The sequence below is a fragment of the Abramis brama genome, assembly GCF_963993115.1.
Source record: "Abramis brama genome assembly, chromosome: 23".
Lineage (NCBI taxonomy): Eukaryota > Metazoa > Chordata > Actinopteri > Cypriniformes > Leuciscidae > Abramis > Abramis brama.
The window spans coordinates 5316689-5332925 of NC_139985.1; the positions used below are offsets into that span (position 1 = coordinate 5316689).

Consider the following 16237-nt stretch of genomic DNA (forward strand, 5'->3'; position numbering starts at 1 on the left):
AAAGGGAAGTTATATACAATACCTCCTTGCGCATCCTTTCCATCACCGACAGGACCGGCAACACCGAAACGACCGGCAACACCGAAACGACCGGCCAGGCCTGAAAGATTTTCAAATGTTTTTGAAAGAAGTATTTTATAGTTATACTCGCCAAAGTTGGATTTATTTGATCAAAAATACAGTAAACAGAGCAATATTGTGAAATATCATTACAATTTAAAATAAAGTTACTGTTTAATATAGTTTTAAAATGTAATTTATTCCTGTGCAAAGCTGAATTTTCAGCATCATTACTCCGGTATTCAGTGTCACATGATCCTCAAGAAATCATACTAATATGCTGATTTGCTTCTCAAGAAACATATTATCAATGTTGGAAACAGTGTGCTGCTTAAAGGGACACTTTACCTCTGGAAAGATGAATGTGTATTTAAAATAGGTCATTTATGTAGAAGAAATGTGAAGAAATTTTTGAATTTGGAGCTTTCTAGACTGAGAAAAGCCAGAAAATGTATTTTTGGCTTATGTGGATGAAAGACAACAACTCCCAGAATGCACTTGCTTCGCTGCCCTAGGAGGCCACTCCCAAGCCACGCCTACCGGTAAAAGAGGGCAGTTGACAACAACAAAGCTAGGCTACTAGTGAGTCTCCGTGATGAGTTTGCCAGGGATTTCGAGATCGCCCAAAATGTCCGGGATTCGGCTTTTGCGTTCTACAGTCGCCATTCATCATGTTTACTGTGGCGAGCAGGACGAGGCGGAGGGCTGTGGGAGAACGGCGCGAGGCCGGTAGCATCATTACTGAGACGCGCCGGTCTCGCATCTCTCACGGAGGAGCGGGAATTTTCTTTGCAATGTTAAAACGCACATTATAACCGATCACTTGTTTAGCGTTCATGTAAACACTACATTCAGATTCTCCAATCGGAATGAATTCAGTTAGATTGAAACAAAAGGTGTGCATGTAAACAATGAATGGCGACTGTAGAAAGCAAAAGCCAAATCCCGGACATTTTGGACGATCTCGACGGCTGGATATGTCTGGGAAAAAGAGGATGGCATTGGAAATCAAACGCACTGGCACTGATCTGTGATAGGTCTGTTAGCGCATTAGGTCCAACCCCCTATGGGCGGGTTTGAAAGAGTGGGAACTAGTGCTTGTAGTCTCAACAGAAATCCCCCCCTCTTACACTTCCTCCGACAATGATGCAAAATGACGATTTTTGCGTCATTGTGAGAGGAAGTGTTAAGAGGTAAATACAGATTTCTCCCGTCTCAGGGGAAAATTAGAGAGTGTTGCACGACCATTCAATAGTATGTGTGATAGAGTGGGACACTCTGAAGGGGGTAATACTGGTCTGACAGTTTCCTTTGACAGGGCTCCGGTCAGAGAGAAGGGCACAGAGAAATTATTCCAGCAAACTTTATTATTGAAGTTTGGGTACAAGCATTGGTGCAAATAGGTATATGTGTGTGTGTGGTTTTCGCTTAGGTTACGCACACGAGAGCCACCATCCCACAGAATGCGGAGTCGGGAATGAGGATGTGATGCGCTCGGAAAGGAAATGACATCACTACAGTTTCAAAATAAAACGACAGAAAATAAAAGACTTTCCGACATAGCCGCCCCCAAATTTAGCAATAAATTTGAATCCCAAAGGAAAGTCTACTTAGTTTGCGTCGTCTTCATCCTCCCAAGCTGGCAGCCGCACAAGGCGTACGACTGGCCGTAGGTAGGTCTGTCCCTTGATCTTAACTTCAGCTGCCCTGACTCGTCCATCCGAACCGGAACAGGTCTTCACCACTCTCCCGATGGGCCACTGAGCTCTGGGTAGCTGCGAATCAACCACCATCACCACCTGGCCAGCAGTCAGATTGTCTGTGTCCTTGTGCCACTTCGACCGCTTCTGAAGGTCCGGGAGGTGGCGACGGATGAAGTTGGACCAGAAATGGTCCGCCAGGATCTGGCTGTGGCGCCATCTTCTTCTGCTGAGAAGGTCACTAGATGCGTAGACAGCCTGTGGGAGTGATGCGTCGCGGCGTCGGGGATCCGGATCCGCGGCATCGGAGGAGATGTACCCAAGCGGTTTAGCATTGAGTATTCCCTCCACTTCAATTAGCACAGTTTGCAGCACAGGTTCGGCGACGGTGTGGTCCCGAAGGATGACTTGGAGAGCTGACTTAATCGACTTGATCTCTTGTTCCCACGTTCCCCCAAAGTGTGGAGACCCAGGGGGGTTGAAACGGAACTCGATTTGCTGTCTGGCCAGCTGTTCTTGAAGAGGAACTTCTAAAGTGGCAAAACTGGCTTGCAGCTCCGCAGCTCCACCTCGGAAGTTGGTTCCTCTGTCAGCCAGGATCTCAAATGGCTTGCCGCGGCGGGCGATGAAGCGGCAGAGAGCCATCAGGAAAGCATCAGTGTCTATGCTCTCCAGTAGGTCAAGATGCACACATTTCGTCGTCATGCACTTGAAAATCAGACCCCACCGCTTCTCTGTGCGCCGGCCCACCTTGATGTTGTAGGGACCGAAACAATCGACTCCAGTCGACCAGAAAGGTGGCTTGTATAAGCGGAGTCTGGCAGGGGGTAGGTCTGCCATCCGAGGGACCACTGGAGTAGCGCGCCATTTCTGACATTCAACACAGCCGTGCTGATGACGCTTGATGGACTCTCTTCCCCGGAGGATCCAATATCTTCTCCTCATCTCGGCGAAAACCCGCTCGGGACCAGGATGTAGCAGTTCACTGTCATATTTCTTAATGAGCAGCTTCGTAACATGAGATTTGGGATCGAGGATGATAGGATGCATCGCATCTGGGTCAAGATCTTCTGCTCTGCGTAGTCTACCTCCCACTCTCACCAGGCCAACAGCTTCATCATACTCTGGAGCAAGCATGAGCAGGTGACTCAGTCTCGAGATGGACTTACCAGCAGCAAGAGTTTCCACCTCTTCAGGGAAGGACTCACTCTGGGCTTGTCTGAGGACATGTAGCTCTGCTGTTTGGACGTCAGCTGCTGTCATGGTAGGGCTGCTCTGGTCATCAGCCGCCCCGTGAAGACTCTCATGGGTAGCCTTGAGAAGACTGTCCCAGTTGTCTATATCAGACCCGAGTGTCGTGGTCGGAGAGCAGGTGGTGGCTCCACAGAACAATGTCTTCCGAAGTTCATCCTCGTCAGCTTCTTGGGCTTCTATTAACTGAAGCACTGGCCAGGAGTCTGGATGTTGTCGGAGGAATGGTGGACCTTGGCTCCACCGGTTCGGCTGGCTGAGCTCGAGCAAGGGTTTGCCGCGAGTAAGGTCATCGGCTGGATTGTCAGTGGTGCTGACATACTGCCAGGTCGAGCTTTCAGTGAGCTCTTGAATTTCTGCGACTCTAGTTCCTACAAAGACCTTGTAGCGACACGAGTCGGAATTGAGCCACGTTAAAACTGTCATCGCGTCAGTCCAGAGATTGACTTGCTGGGAAGGGAGTGACAGTTCTGTCATAATGACTTTAGCCAGCTGGGCTCCGGCTAAAGCAGCACACAGTTCGAGGCGTGGCATGGATAGTTGTTTGCGAGGGCTCACTCGTGACCGAGCCATCACAAATGCAATATGGACTTCACCTTGATTGTCTTGGGTGCGGAGGTAAGCGACGGCCCCGTAGGCTCTTTCAGAGGCATCGCAGAAGATGTGTGCCTCTCGTCTGGGTGGCCCAGTGTCTGATACTGATGGAACATAGCATCGGGGGATTTCCACTTGTGGAAGATGGACTAGTTCACTCTCCCATTGTGTCCAGATATCCAGCAGAGCCTCTGGTCTGATCGGTTCATCCCAGCCAACTCCCACTCTCCACAGGTCTTGAATCAGGATCTTCGCTCGTGTGGTGAATGGAATTAGGTATCCGAGGGGATCATATTGTGTTGCCATCACCTTATAGACGTTCCTCAGAGTTGGCTGTGAATACTCTACTGGTCTGTGGCGGTAACCAAGGCGATCGGTAAGGCAGTTCCAGCGAAGTCAAGGCTGGCTCTTCGGGATCTTGTCGAGGCTGAGAGAGCCACAACTCGGTGCTTGCTGCTTTCGCTTCCAATGGAAGATGCTCAACAACTGTGGGGGTGTTACTGGCCCACTGCCTGATGTCAAAGCCTCCAGCTGAGAGCAGTTTACGCATCCGGTTGATAATGGTCTTGGCTTCATCAGCGTTCGTGACACTGGTCAAACAGTTGTCGACGTAGAAGGCAGTCTCCACAAGGTGTAGGATGTCCTCATGACCGCTGCTGTTATCCTTCACATGCCGCTGAAGGGCGTATGTGGCACAGCAGGGACTGCATGTCGTCCCGAATGGCAAAACCTGCCACTCATACACCGTTGGTTCCTCCTCCCTCTTCATACCTCTCCAGAGAAAACGGAGAAGGGGCTTGTCTTCTGGTAGCAGGCGAACTTGATGAAACATCGCTTTGATGTCACCACTGATAGCCACACTGTGTTCTCGGAACCGAAGAAGTACACCGAGGAGAGTAGGACCTAAGGTCGGACCGGGCAACAGTTGGCTGTTGAGACTTTGACCGTTGTGCTGGTAGGAACAGTTGTAGACAATCCTCGCCTTACCGTTGTGGTGGACAACGTGGTGCGGCAGATACCAGGACTCTGTGGAGCTGTCTACTGTGTCAGGAGGTAGAGGTTTGGCGTAGCCCAACTGTTCCAGCTTCTGTATTTCTTGACAGTAGGTGTATGCTTTGGCTAGACGGCGTTCTGTGCTCCGTAGCTGTGGGAGTAATGTGTGCTTTGGAGCCCAGAGTGTGAGGCTAGCTTTGCGCCTCAGTAGTGGAGTAGCATACCTTATTACTCCATCCACTTCTACCTTGACTGTGCGTTGTTCCAGCAGTTCTAGGGCCTGCTGATCTTCTTTGGAGCGGATCACAGTCTTGGCGTTGGCATACGGGGTTATGTCAACTTCCCACAGTCGTTCAACGTGCCGCTGCAGCTCTGAGTTAGGAGACATGGTGAAGTAGCAGTGAGAGTGCTCACCAGTGAGGTTGAGGTTGGTTGGGCCTTGCAATGTCCAACCAAGAGCAGTACACACAGCTACAGGACTCCCAGGAGGACCTGCTCGGACCGGTTGTTTGGGAAGCAGCAGATGTGGAAAGTCAGAGCCTATTAGCAGAAGCGGCTGGACCTTGTCAACCTTCGGCAGAGGAAGACCTTGCAGGTGGGGGTATCTGCGCATGAGTGACTTGACAGGATAGCTATGCTCAGACAGGCTCAGCTCACCAGCAGTGAAGGCATGAAAGATGTGGTACCTTTGTTTGGGAGAATGAGCTGGGGAGATGTCGAACGAGACAGTGGCTCCTTGTAGATGGATCACCTCATGGCGGACAGTACGCAAAGGCAAGCTTTCAGGCTCTTTGGCTAAATGGAGATGCCGGACTGCTGAGGGAAGGATGAGGGTTCTCTCTGATCCGTCGTCCAAAATAGCGAAACCTTCCAGAGAGTGCTCGGCATTGTACAGGCACACCTTAACTAGCTTCAACATGACTCTCTGCGGACGACTAGGACGGTCAACGTATATGGTGTTGGGAGCAGCACTGACCATTAACACTTTCTTAGCCTCTTGGGAACACACTTCGTGGAGCACGGTCAGGTGTTGCTGTTTGCACACTTGGCAAGGCTTCTTGAGAGTACATGCCTCAGGTTTATGGTTCCTGCCACACCTCCAACAGTCTCTGTCTTTAATCCAGGTGGAAATCTCTGATGGAGTGAGCGTTTTGAATTTGGGACATAAGCTCACGGGCGTCGCAGTACGGGCAGTAAGGCTTTACACTGGGTTTACCTTTGGGTGACTTTGTGCTGCGAGCAGGATCTGGAGGGTTTACCTTAGCTTGGCTCTCAGTGTTGTAAAACACGTTGGATGAAGGACCCTGTGATTTCCTTTGGCCCTTGACTGGCTTAGGCTGGTCTTGGAACATCAGAGCTGCTCGAGATGAAATGCGCTTTGCTTGTGACTTTAACTGAAGCCAAACAGAGAAGTCTTCAAGCGTGTAGGTCTGATCAGTGCCGGTCCTCAGGATGCCTCAGTTTATGCTGTACTCCACAAACGCGTCTCGATAGTTAGTAGGCAGTTTGCTGAGCAGCCTGTCGACGTGGGAGCCGCATCGCAGTTCGTAGCCATTCTCACCCTCGAGGGAGCGGAGCATGCCAACTAGACCTTGTACTGATAGGGCAAAGTTGTCAAATGCCTCTGGATCTCCAGATCTTACGTGAGGTGAGTTTAAGATGGCACCCAGCTCGCTCTGCACGAGCTGACGCGGTTGCCCATATTTATCTTGGAGAGCCTGGAGGGCTGAGGTGTACGGCTTTGGATGGTACATGTAGGCTTGGGCTAGCTTGTAGGCGCTTGGGAGTTTCAAGTGATCGAGGAGGACTTGATATTTGAGCTGCTCTGTGAGGTGAGCATGTGTATTGAGCAGATTGTCCAAAGCCATCTTGAGCAGGCCAAAGTCTGACTCTTTACCTGAGGTGAAGTGAGGTAGAGTAGGTCTAGGAAGGCCATAAGATGTGGCAACTAGGAGCTCCATGAGGTCTGTACCTGGTGCTGCCCTGTCATCTAGAGGCGCTGTGCCCTGTCGTGGCAAAGGTGGCATGGCGGGGTAAGGATAGGACAGCGTGTTAGCAGCTGATAGCACTGGCTGTAGAGGTGTAACAGGTGGAGGCACATATTGGACCTGGGCTTGGCTATAGACCATCTGTGGCTGGCGAAGTGGGGCCATATACTGTTCTACTGACAGTGGCGGAGCACGTGAGGTAACGGCACTCACGGCTGGTCTGGGAGCCGACTGCGACGCTGGGTTGATGACTGCAGGAGGAGGAATCATGGTAATATGCGTAGGCTACGGCTGGGTGAGTATACTAGTAGTAGTATAAGCACTCACTTGTGGAGCGGGCTGGACTGATGGAAGACTGGTCGAGACAGGTGGACTAATGACTTCACTGGAGACTGGTGGCAGAACATGAATCGATGGAGTAGAATGGAGCAGTCCATGTCCACCTTGTGAGTGGAGTAGGAGAGGCTGAGCTTCTGATGAGGACCTTAGGTTGTACTCACATTCACTGAGGGGCCTGGAGGAACTGGGACTCTTAATTCCTTCTTCCTTCAGGAAAGACGTGATAAGAGCTGCTTGCGCCAATTCCATCTCTTTCTCTTTCAGTCGCCGTCGCAACATCTGATGCCTGGTGATAGCCTCTTTACTCTTGTATGCCATCTCTGCTTTCTCCTCCAGTCGACGTCTCTGCCGTTCTTGTTCTCTGAGAAGTTCCTCCTTCTCATCGAGGGCGTCTCTAGCTTCTTTGTCTAGAAGAGTACACTGCTCGTCCACTAGCGTCTGCTCCATAATCTGCCGCTGTACTTCTGCTAATTCCATCCGCTTGACCTGTTCCTCCAACATGGCACTCTGTAGCTCGGATAGCCCGTCTGCAACGGACCTCTTGGTTGATGAGGCAGCACTGGCTCGAGATCTCGGTCTGCTACGATGAGAAGATACCAAGGATCGACATGACTCTGCTCTCACAAATGGCAGTGAAAGTGGATCAGGGATTGGGATGTCGTGAGCTGGGGCTGCTGCTCCGAGTTCCTCAGCTTCGGTGGAAGGAAGTACTGTGACTCTCGGTGTGTACCCAACTTCAAAGTTTGCAAGGGATGCTGGTAACTGTATCTCCCGCTGGGGTCGAGAACGCACTGCTGGATCTGCAGATGGTTGTCCTGGCTCCATATTGTCTCCAGAAAGCTGTCAGCTCCGGCTCGAAGGACCATGTGATAGAGTGGGACACTCTGAAGGGGGTAATACTGGTCTGACAGTTTCCTTTGACAGGGCTCCGGTCAGAGAGAAGGGCACGGAGAAATTATTCCAGCAAACTTTATTATTGAAGTTTGGGTACAAGCATTGGTGCAAATAGGTATATGTGTGTGTGGTTTTCGCTTAGGTTACGCACACGAGAGCCACCATCCCACAGAATGCGGAGTCGGGAATGAGGATGTGATGCGCTCGGAAAGGAAATGACATCACTACAGTTTCAAAATAAAACGACAGAAAATAAAAGACTTTCCGACAGTATGACTGGGTTTCTAACAATGCAAAGCTTAATGCAAATGGGTGGAGTGTTCCTTTAATATTTTTGTGGAAACAAAATGATAAAAGTGTTTTTTAGGATTTTATTATGAATTTAATAAAGTTTTAAGTGTGCTCAATTTCACACATCCCAAGCATTAAAATAAAATCATATTGACCCCAAACTTCTGAACAGCACAGCAAGTGATAAATTGTGTGGCAAATGTATATTACCTAAAGTCACAATTTTCACAGAATAAGTAATGGTCATATTGTTTTAGTAGGTCTTTATGCATTTTATGCTGTTTGTGTGTGTGTGTTTTTTTAAAAGACTGTTTTTATGTCTGGACTGGACTTTAGACTTTCGTTTTGCTGCTATGGAGAAACAATGCTCAGCAAGATATCATGGTGTGAAGATTATTCTGATAAAACAAATACATATCTAACAGCACTTTTTCTTTATTTTATCTTACTAATTGAAAAAGATGTAGTATTAAATGTATTAAAAAATATATTTGAAATTCAAGTAGTATGTTTATAATAGATTTATATTAAAGGTAAACACTCAGTTTCAGTCAATCTCATGTTAATCTTGAGTACCTATAGAGTAGTATTGCATCCTTCATATCTCCAAAAAGTCTTTAGTTTTATTATATTTATAAAAATTGGCCATTCGGCTGTGCCGAGTCTTTCCGGAAAAAAACGAGCGGCTGGAGGCGTGCCGTGTGGGCGGAGCTAAAGAATCACGAGCATACATACAGAACGCATTGTTGCTTAGAAAAACGTGAGATGGGCAGTGAAATGGGGGAAAACACAAGGTCTCGAGAATTTTTTAAAAGTAGAAATGGTTTTAACTTGAGCACAGTGTTTTTAGAACACCATGTCATGCGCAAGTTTTACAACATTTGTGTGTGTTTACTCGTGGTTTATGAGGACATGAATTGGATTATGGATTATTGTATGTGATTTAGAAGTAGCAAGCGGAACAGTTTTGCATCAGACTAGTATTTTCATAGAAAAACAATGGAATAGTAGCGCATTTCAATGAAGAATCATGCTTTGTGTGAACGGCCCCTAGGCTTATTATGAAATAATTCATTTATTTCAACATATTTTCATACTCTTTGTGTATTGTTGTTTGGAGTGGTTTTACAATAAACAAACAGACACCTACAGTGGCCAGCTAAACAAATGTATTTAAACACACACACACACACACACACACCATACATCGCATACTCCATAGATACATACTTGCTGTGCTTACGCGCCAATAGCTAACAACACACAGACATTTGAAGCAGTTTTTACTCACCGCCTGCGGTTCCAACGCACGACCGTGAACCTTTATCGTTGGGATGGTCCATCCTTAAGCACTAGACGATCTGCAAATCCGGCAAATACTTCCCTAAAGCCGAGCACAGCGCTTTGATGGGCGTACTGCTTTCGCTTTCTCGCTCTGGTCTACGGATGCGCCCGCGCCCTTCCGGGAGAAGTGCCCTTAGGACCCTTATAAGGAAATTCCGCCCCATCTGACGTCACACATGCCCATACTCGAAAAAAAACTTTCCGAAACTTGTAACCAACCGGAAGGAGTATTTTTGGAACAGAAATACTCCATCAAACGTACAACTTAATTTTTGAAACTTTGTCCATGTTTAGCATGGGAATCCAACTCTTTAACAGTGTAAAAAACTCAGTATGCATGAAATAGCATTTCACCCCCCCTTTAACGTTACTTGTCTGTGCTGTGCCAGTTGTATTTGACACAAAGTGTAACAGCATGTCTTTTTCAGTGCAGCTACATTCAATTTGACCAATCAGAGCCAAGCTTTTCAAGTCTAAGTTGAAGCAGATGCGAAGAGATGAAGCTATACTGGCCTCAGAAGTTCTGGTAAGTTATATTTGCAGTTTGCATAAATAAATAGCTCACTGTTTAATTTTTTCCTAGGTGGATAGGGCTGCTATGTACTGTAATATGGCTAACACGTGGAATACTGATGTTAACCGCTGTAACATGATGCTGACAGGTGAACGGGTAACAGCACTAGGTATATAGTCAAAGTCTAAAGACTTTGATAAATCTGTTTAAAATCTATGTGGAAACATTTGTCTGTCTTAAGCAACTATAAAACATTGTCCATGTTTTGTGCATCAGCAGAAAACATAATTATTAGTCATTATAACATGTACAACATTACATTAACATTCTTTTTATTTGCTAAATGAAGCGGTGTATTTATTTTTCATTTCCTGAACAATTTGGCTTCATTGTTATGATGTCAATGATCTTTGAAAAGTTGGGGAAAAAAACATGTTATGAACATTTGAAGTTACAATTACAAATTACTTTGTCTTGAGCTGACCAGCCAATTATGGTAGTGTATGTTGATTGGTGTTTATATTTGTTCAAGCTTGACAACCTTATTGCCTTTTTGTTTATTTTCTTATATTATTACAGATGGGTAAAAAGAATAAATTAATGCTATAAATGACTATTAATGCCTCAAATATCTGTTTGTGAAATATTAACATTTTTAGTTTTTCAGATCAGCTGCTATAGAAGAAAAACTGAAATCTGAGTGCAGAGACAAGCGAAGAAGAGAGTATTATTGTAAGTATGTTTTAATGTCATATCACCTCTGTTATAGAGATTTTTCAATCAGGCCTAAAGGAAAGGTGATGTCTTGGTAGGAAAATGTTAGCAACGTGTCCTGTGCAGGTGGCTAATTTGTGCTTTCTTTGAGTCATTCATGTAAAAATCTGTTTGTTATTTGTTTTTTGGTAAAGCTGCAAGTCACTTGTCCTAGTCCTGGCATACAATATTTTGCACAACCTCCAATTTCCTTAAATCTTTGCAACAGAGGTGAAGAGAGTGCATGTTAGCATGACCACAATAGACACATTTTTGGGAAATACCATAGGTTAAAATAAACGTCTCGGTTACGTATGTAACCCTCGTTCCCTGAGTAGGGAACGGAGACGTTACGTCGGATGACGACGAATGGGGTTTCGCTTAGAAAGCCTATCACCTTCGAGTATATAAAACGAGCCAATGGCAATGAAATGCCATGGGTCTGCGGAATTTGCATAGCGTATCTCCGCCCCACGCCGGGGGTATATAAGGAAGTACGCCGGCAATATGCAGATATGTCTTCGCTGAGGAGCCGAGACTGAACTCAGGCGTTCCCAGCGGTACAGCGGAAGTGGCAGGGAGACGTAACGTCTCCGTTCCCTACTCAGGGAATGAGGGTTACATACGTAACCAAGACGTTCCCTTTCGTGGTCACTCCGAGTTACGTCGGATGACGACGAATGGGGTCCCCAGTCTAATCACGCCACCTCGGCTGTCTTCCAGTGCCCTGCGTAAGTCTGAGCTCCCTGTCGTGAGACTAGCACGGACAAAGGAGTCCTACTTAACACAGGAATACCAAGGTACACTGGGAAGCATATCTCAGAGGAAATATGCCATTATGCCCAGCCCGAAGGTGGGGACTTGGAATACACATATGACCCAGAGGGGCTACATATGGAGTATCACTGGGGTGTCCAGCCGCAGGTGGAATATTTCAACCCCAGGGGTGGCAAGGTGGCTTGCCAAGGGAAAGACACATGCTCAGAGAGGCTTACAGTGGAATACACATGTGGGGGTCGCCCAGAGGGGGAACCATGCACATGGAGGCACCTAGTCAAGCGCGAAAGCTGCCGGTGGCATAACTCTGGCGTTGACGTCGACAGTGCTGGAGGAACTCAGGGCTTATTAAGCTCACCTGAGGAAATATCGCACGTATCCCATCCGTGGAGAGGAATGGCGAGCAAGCGAAGACACCTGAGCAGAATCTAGTACCGGCTAGTTGAAGCGAGTACATGAGAAGAAACTGGCTCCACTCTGAGATTATAGAATCTCGCGAAAGTGTTGGGTGTCGCCCAGCCTGCAGCTCTACAAATGTCTGTTAGCGAGGCGCCATGCGCTAGAGCCCAAGAGGATGCCACACTCCGAGTGGAGTGGGCCGTCACACCAAGGGGACATGGTCGACCTTGCTGCTGGTATGCCAAAGCAATGGCGTCCACTATCCAGTGGGACAACCTTTGCTTGGAGAGAGCCTTTCCCTTCAGCTTCCCACCATAACAGACAAAGAGCTGGTCTGAGGTCCTGAAACACCGCGTTCTGTCTACGTAAGCACGGAGGGCGCGTACTGGACAGAGCAGTGCCAAGGCTGGGTCTGCCTCCTCCAAGGGCAGCGCTTGCAGGTTCACTACCTGATCTCGAAAGGGGGTGGTAGGAACCTTGGGCACATATCCATGCTGGGGTCTCAGGATCACGTGAGAGTTAGCCAGCCCGAATTCCAGGCACGCTTCGTCAACCGAAAAAGCCTGCAGGTCCCCTACCCTCTTGATGGAGGCCAATGCAGCCAGGAGCGCTGTCTTAATTGACAGAAACTTAAGCTCCACTGATTGCAGAGGCTCAAAGGGAGCACTCTGCAGGGCAGTTAGAACCACTGAGAGGTCCCAAGAGGGTACGAGGGGAGGGAGAGGAGGATTCAGTCTCCTCGCTCCCCTCAGGAACCTGATGATCAGGTCGTGCTTTCCCAGAGACTTACCATCGACTGCGTCGTGATGTGCGGCAATGGCGGCAACATACACTTTCAGGGTGGAGGGAGACAGCCTTCGCTCCAACCCTTCTTGCATGAAGGAAAGCACAACACTGATCGGGCATTTTGTGGGTTCTTGATGTTTAGAAGAACACCAGTTGACGAAGAGGTTCCACTTCAACGCATAAGCATGTCTCGTGGACGATGCTTTAGCGGAAGTGATGGTAGCCACCACCGCTGGTGGTAGGGTACTCAAACCTGCCTCGTCCCGTCCAGCAGCCACACGTGGAGGTTCCAAAGATCGGGACGAGGGTGCCAAAGGGTGCCCCGTCCCTGAGAAAGCAGGTCCTTCCTCAGGGGAATTGGCCAGGGAGGTGCTGTCGCGAGGAGTATCAGTTCTGAAAACCAGGTCCGGTTGTGCCAATACGGGGCAACCAAAATGACCTGCTCCTCGTCCTACCTGATCTTGCGCAAAGTCTGCGCAAGGAGGCTCACTGGGGGAAACGCATGCTTGCGTAGGCCCCGCGGCCAGCTGTGCGCCAGTGCATCCGTGCCGAGCGTGCCCTCGGTCAGGGAATAATACAGGTCGCAGTGGGACGAGTCGTGGGAGGCAAACAGGTCTACCTGTGCATTATCTGGCAGGGGTCTGGCGACAGAGGGGGATGAGAGGAGCGTGGCCCGTGGGCGGCGCGTGCTGTCTTCCGAGAACTCTGTGACAGAGGGGGACGGTAGTGGCGGGACCCGTGGGCGGCACGCACTATGGTCCGAGAACTCTGTGGGCTCAGGATTAAGGGAATCAGTTCTTTCTTTAACCACATTAGGGTGCTGCCCGTCGTTGGACGAGCAGCGGGGAGTGGAGAACAAAAGATTCTCCCCCGGCCCTCCACCGGGGGAAGGAGTGGCCCTGCTACCATCTCCTGTAAAGAACTGGTTGCCAATCCTGAGCAGCCCGTCTCAGGGGCGCCGCTTAGCCTGGCGTTTAGCGGGGCGCGGGGCCGGAGAGGGCTGTGGCGCCTTCCTGCGGCTTCCTCCACGACGCGGCCCGGGTGGAGGCTGCTGCTGGGGCCGTGCGGGAGGGGCGGGAGCCGCGGGAGGGCGCCCTCGGCGGCGAGCAGGCTGAGGATTCTGTGCCGACGGCTGGGTGGAGGCAGCAGCGGGCCGTCGGGGCAGAATATGCTTGATCGCCTCAGTATGCTTCTGAGCGGTCGAGAACTGTTGGGCGAAGTCCTCGACCGCACCGCCGAAGAGGCCGGCCTGGGATATGGGGGTGTCGAGCAGACGAGTCCGCTCGGCCTCCCGCATATCAGCCAGGTTCAGCCAGAGATGTCTCTCCTGGACCACAGCCGTGGAGCGTGCGGTCACCTTCGTCGCTCGGAGAGCAAGGTCGGTGGCGGCACGCAGCTCATCGAAGAGCCCTGGGTCAGTCCTACCCTCGTGCATGTCCCTGAGCATCTGGGCCTGGTAGACCTACAAGATGGCCATGGCATACAAAGAGGCAGCTGCCTGTCCCGCCGCTCTGTAAGACTTCGCCACCAGGGTAGACGAAAATCTACAGGCTTTGAATGGGTGCTTTGGGTCGCCACGCGATGAAGTGCTTGCCGGACACAGCTGCATCGCGACAGAACGCTCCACCGGGGGAACCCCAGTGTACCCACAAGCATCAGCCTTATCGAGGGGAGGAAAGGCGGAGAAGGCCGACGAACGATCACGGGAGGACAATGGTGTCTTCCAGGACCGCGTGACCTCCTCATGCACATCCGGGAAGAAAGGTATTGGGGTTGGACGCCGACGAGGGTCAGCGGCCGCACCCAAAAACCAATCGTCCAGCCGCGAGCGCACTGGGTCGGGTGGAGGGGACCACTCGAGCCCAATGGCCGCGGCTGCCCGGGAAAGCATGGCCGTCATCTCGGGATCAGACTCGGACAATGCTGGCGCGCCCGAAGGTGGCAGCACAGCCGAATCCTCACTACCCGAGGACTCATGCCCACCTTGTGATGCAGCAATCGACATTGCATCTTCTTCTGGAGCGCCAAACGAGATTCGCGGGGCCTCCGTGGAGGGACCAGCGATCTCAGTCTGGACACTCGCGGGTACCAGCGCTGGAGAGGGGGGTGTGGACCGTGGACGAGTCGGCGGTTTGTTCCACACCGTAACCCTCAGGTCACCCCGGCCACCAGCCGAAGTACTACCTCTCGGGGAGGCAGTAGATCGGGGTGTGGGTGGGGGGACTCTCACTAGGAGATCATTGAGTCTCGACCTCAGCGCGGAGATGGTCATGTTCCCGCAGTGGGAACATGAATCATCCACAAGCGCTGCTTTAGCGTGATCAATGCCCAAACACAAAAAGCAGCGATTGTGCCCATCAGAATTGGATACATTGCGACCGCAACCAGAAGTGCACGGGCGAGGCATCTTTAAAAAGACGTGCCGCGTGCAATGCTCTTTTGTGAGAGGAAAAACTCTGCGATGCTGAAGCGACCAGGGAGAAACACACTATCTGTCAGATCACTGAGCAGATCAGCAGGGTAATGTGCACTCGCTGGGAATCGCCGTCACACCAACACCGGAGAGTTCGCTCGTCTCGAAGATGAAGAGTGTAGACTCAGGAATCAGGCTTCTAATTTTTATTTTTTATTTTTATTTTACCTTTATTTTACCAGGAAGTCTCATTGAGATCAAAAATCTCTTTTACAAGAGAGACCTGGCCAAGGTAGCAGCCCCACATAAACAACATATACAAGTGCTACATACAAGGTAGCAGCCATACATAAACACAACATTTATGTGGAGTGACCACGAAAGGGAACCACAATTATCAATATACAACATACCCTCTAATACTCACAGGTTGCTTTATTGCTGCAAATAACAATATCAGTGACTTTTTGATTGAACTCTGTTCACTGTAATTTGTGGTGTTGGAGGCAGACAAGACAAGAAGATAAACAATGAGGATATAGCCAAAGCTTTTAAAGGATAAACTGAGAAGTCATCGGAATTCTAATGCATTTCTATGCAAATTATAATACATGTATTTAAACATGGATACAAAAAAATTTGTTAATCATTGGTTCATTTTATTTAAAGTATTCTTCCCTTTCACAGATCCTGTAATAAAGCAGTCTTCAAATACTACAGTGTCTGAAACTGAAGCCCTCCTTTGCAGAAAATTAATCATACTCAAAGTGACCGTCCACTTGAAGATGAAGATCTGACATTTAAACTCTTCTGTTTCTTTAGTTCAGCCATTTGCAGGCTTAAGTTATTCACTTCTGCACTTTGTTTTTCAGTCAAAATTATTTATTTTTTCAGAAAATTGCATTGTAATGCTTATTTATTCAGTGATGTAACATTCATAGCTACTTTTCAGTAATACAGGAATAACTGAAATGTTCTACAAAAAAATTCACTGATATTTCATTTATTATAATGTATTTTGGTCAAGAGATTATATGCTTCTGTACTTTTTCAATGTACTCTCTTTATTTTGCAATGTACACAACAAGAGGGTATAATAAAGTTTTTTGATTTCAAAGTGTATGTCTACTCTTAACATTCA

General features: G+C 48.8%; 1 pseudogene across 1 annotated transcript in view; it reads right to left on the reverse strand.

The window, feature by feature from the left end:
• The window catches only part of LOC311074444 (inter-alpha-trypsin inhibitor heavy chain H3-like), a 42518-nt pseudogene that overhangs the window by 3817 nt on the left and 22464 nt on the right, over window positions 1-16237 (reverse strand). Inside the window, exon 12 of the transcript XR_014609548.1 lies at window positions 23-100. The product of XR_014609548.1 is annotated as an inter-alpha-trypsin inhibitor heavy chain H3-like (transcript). The remainder of the gene's footprint in view (window positions 1-22; window positions 101-16237) is intronic.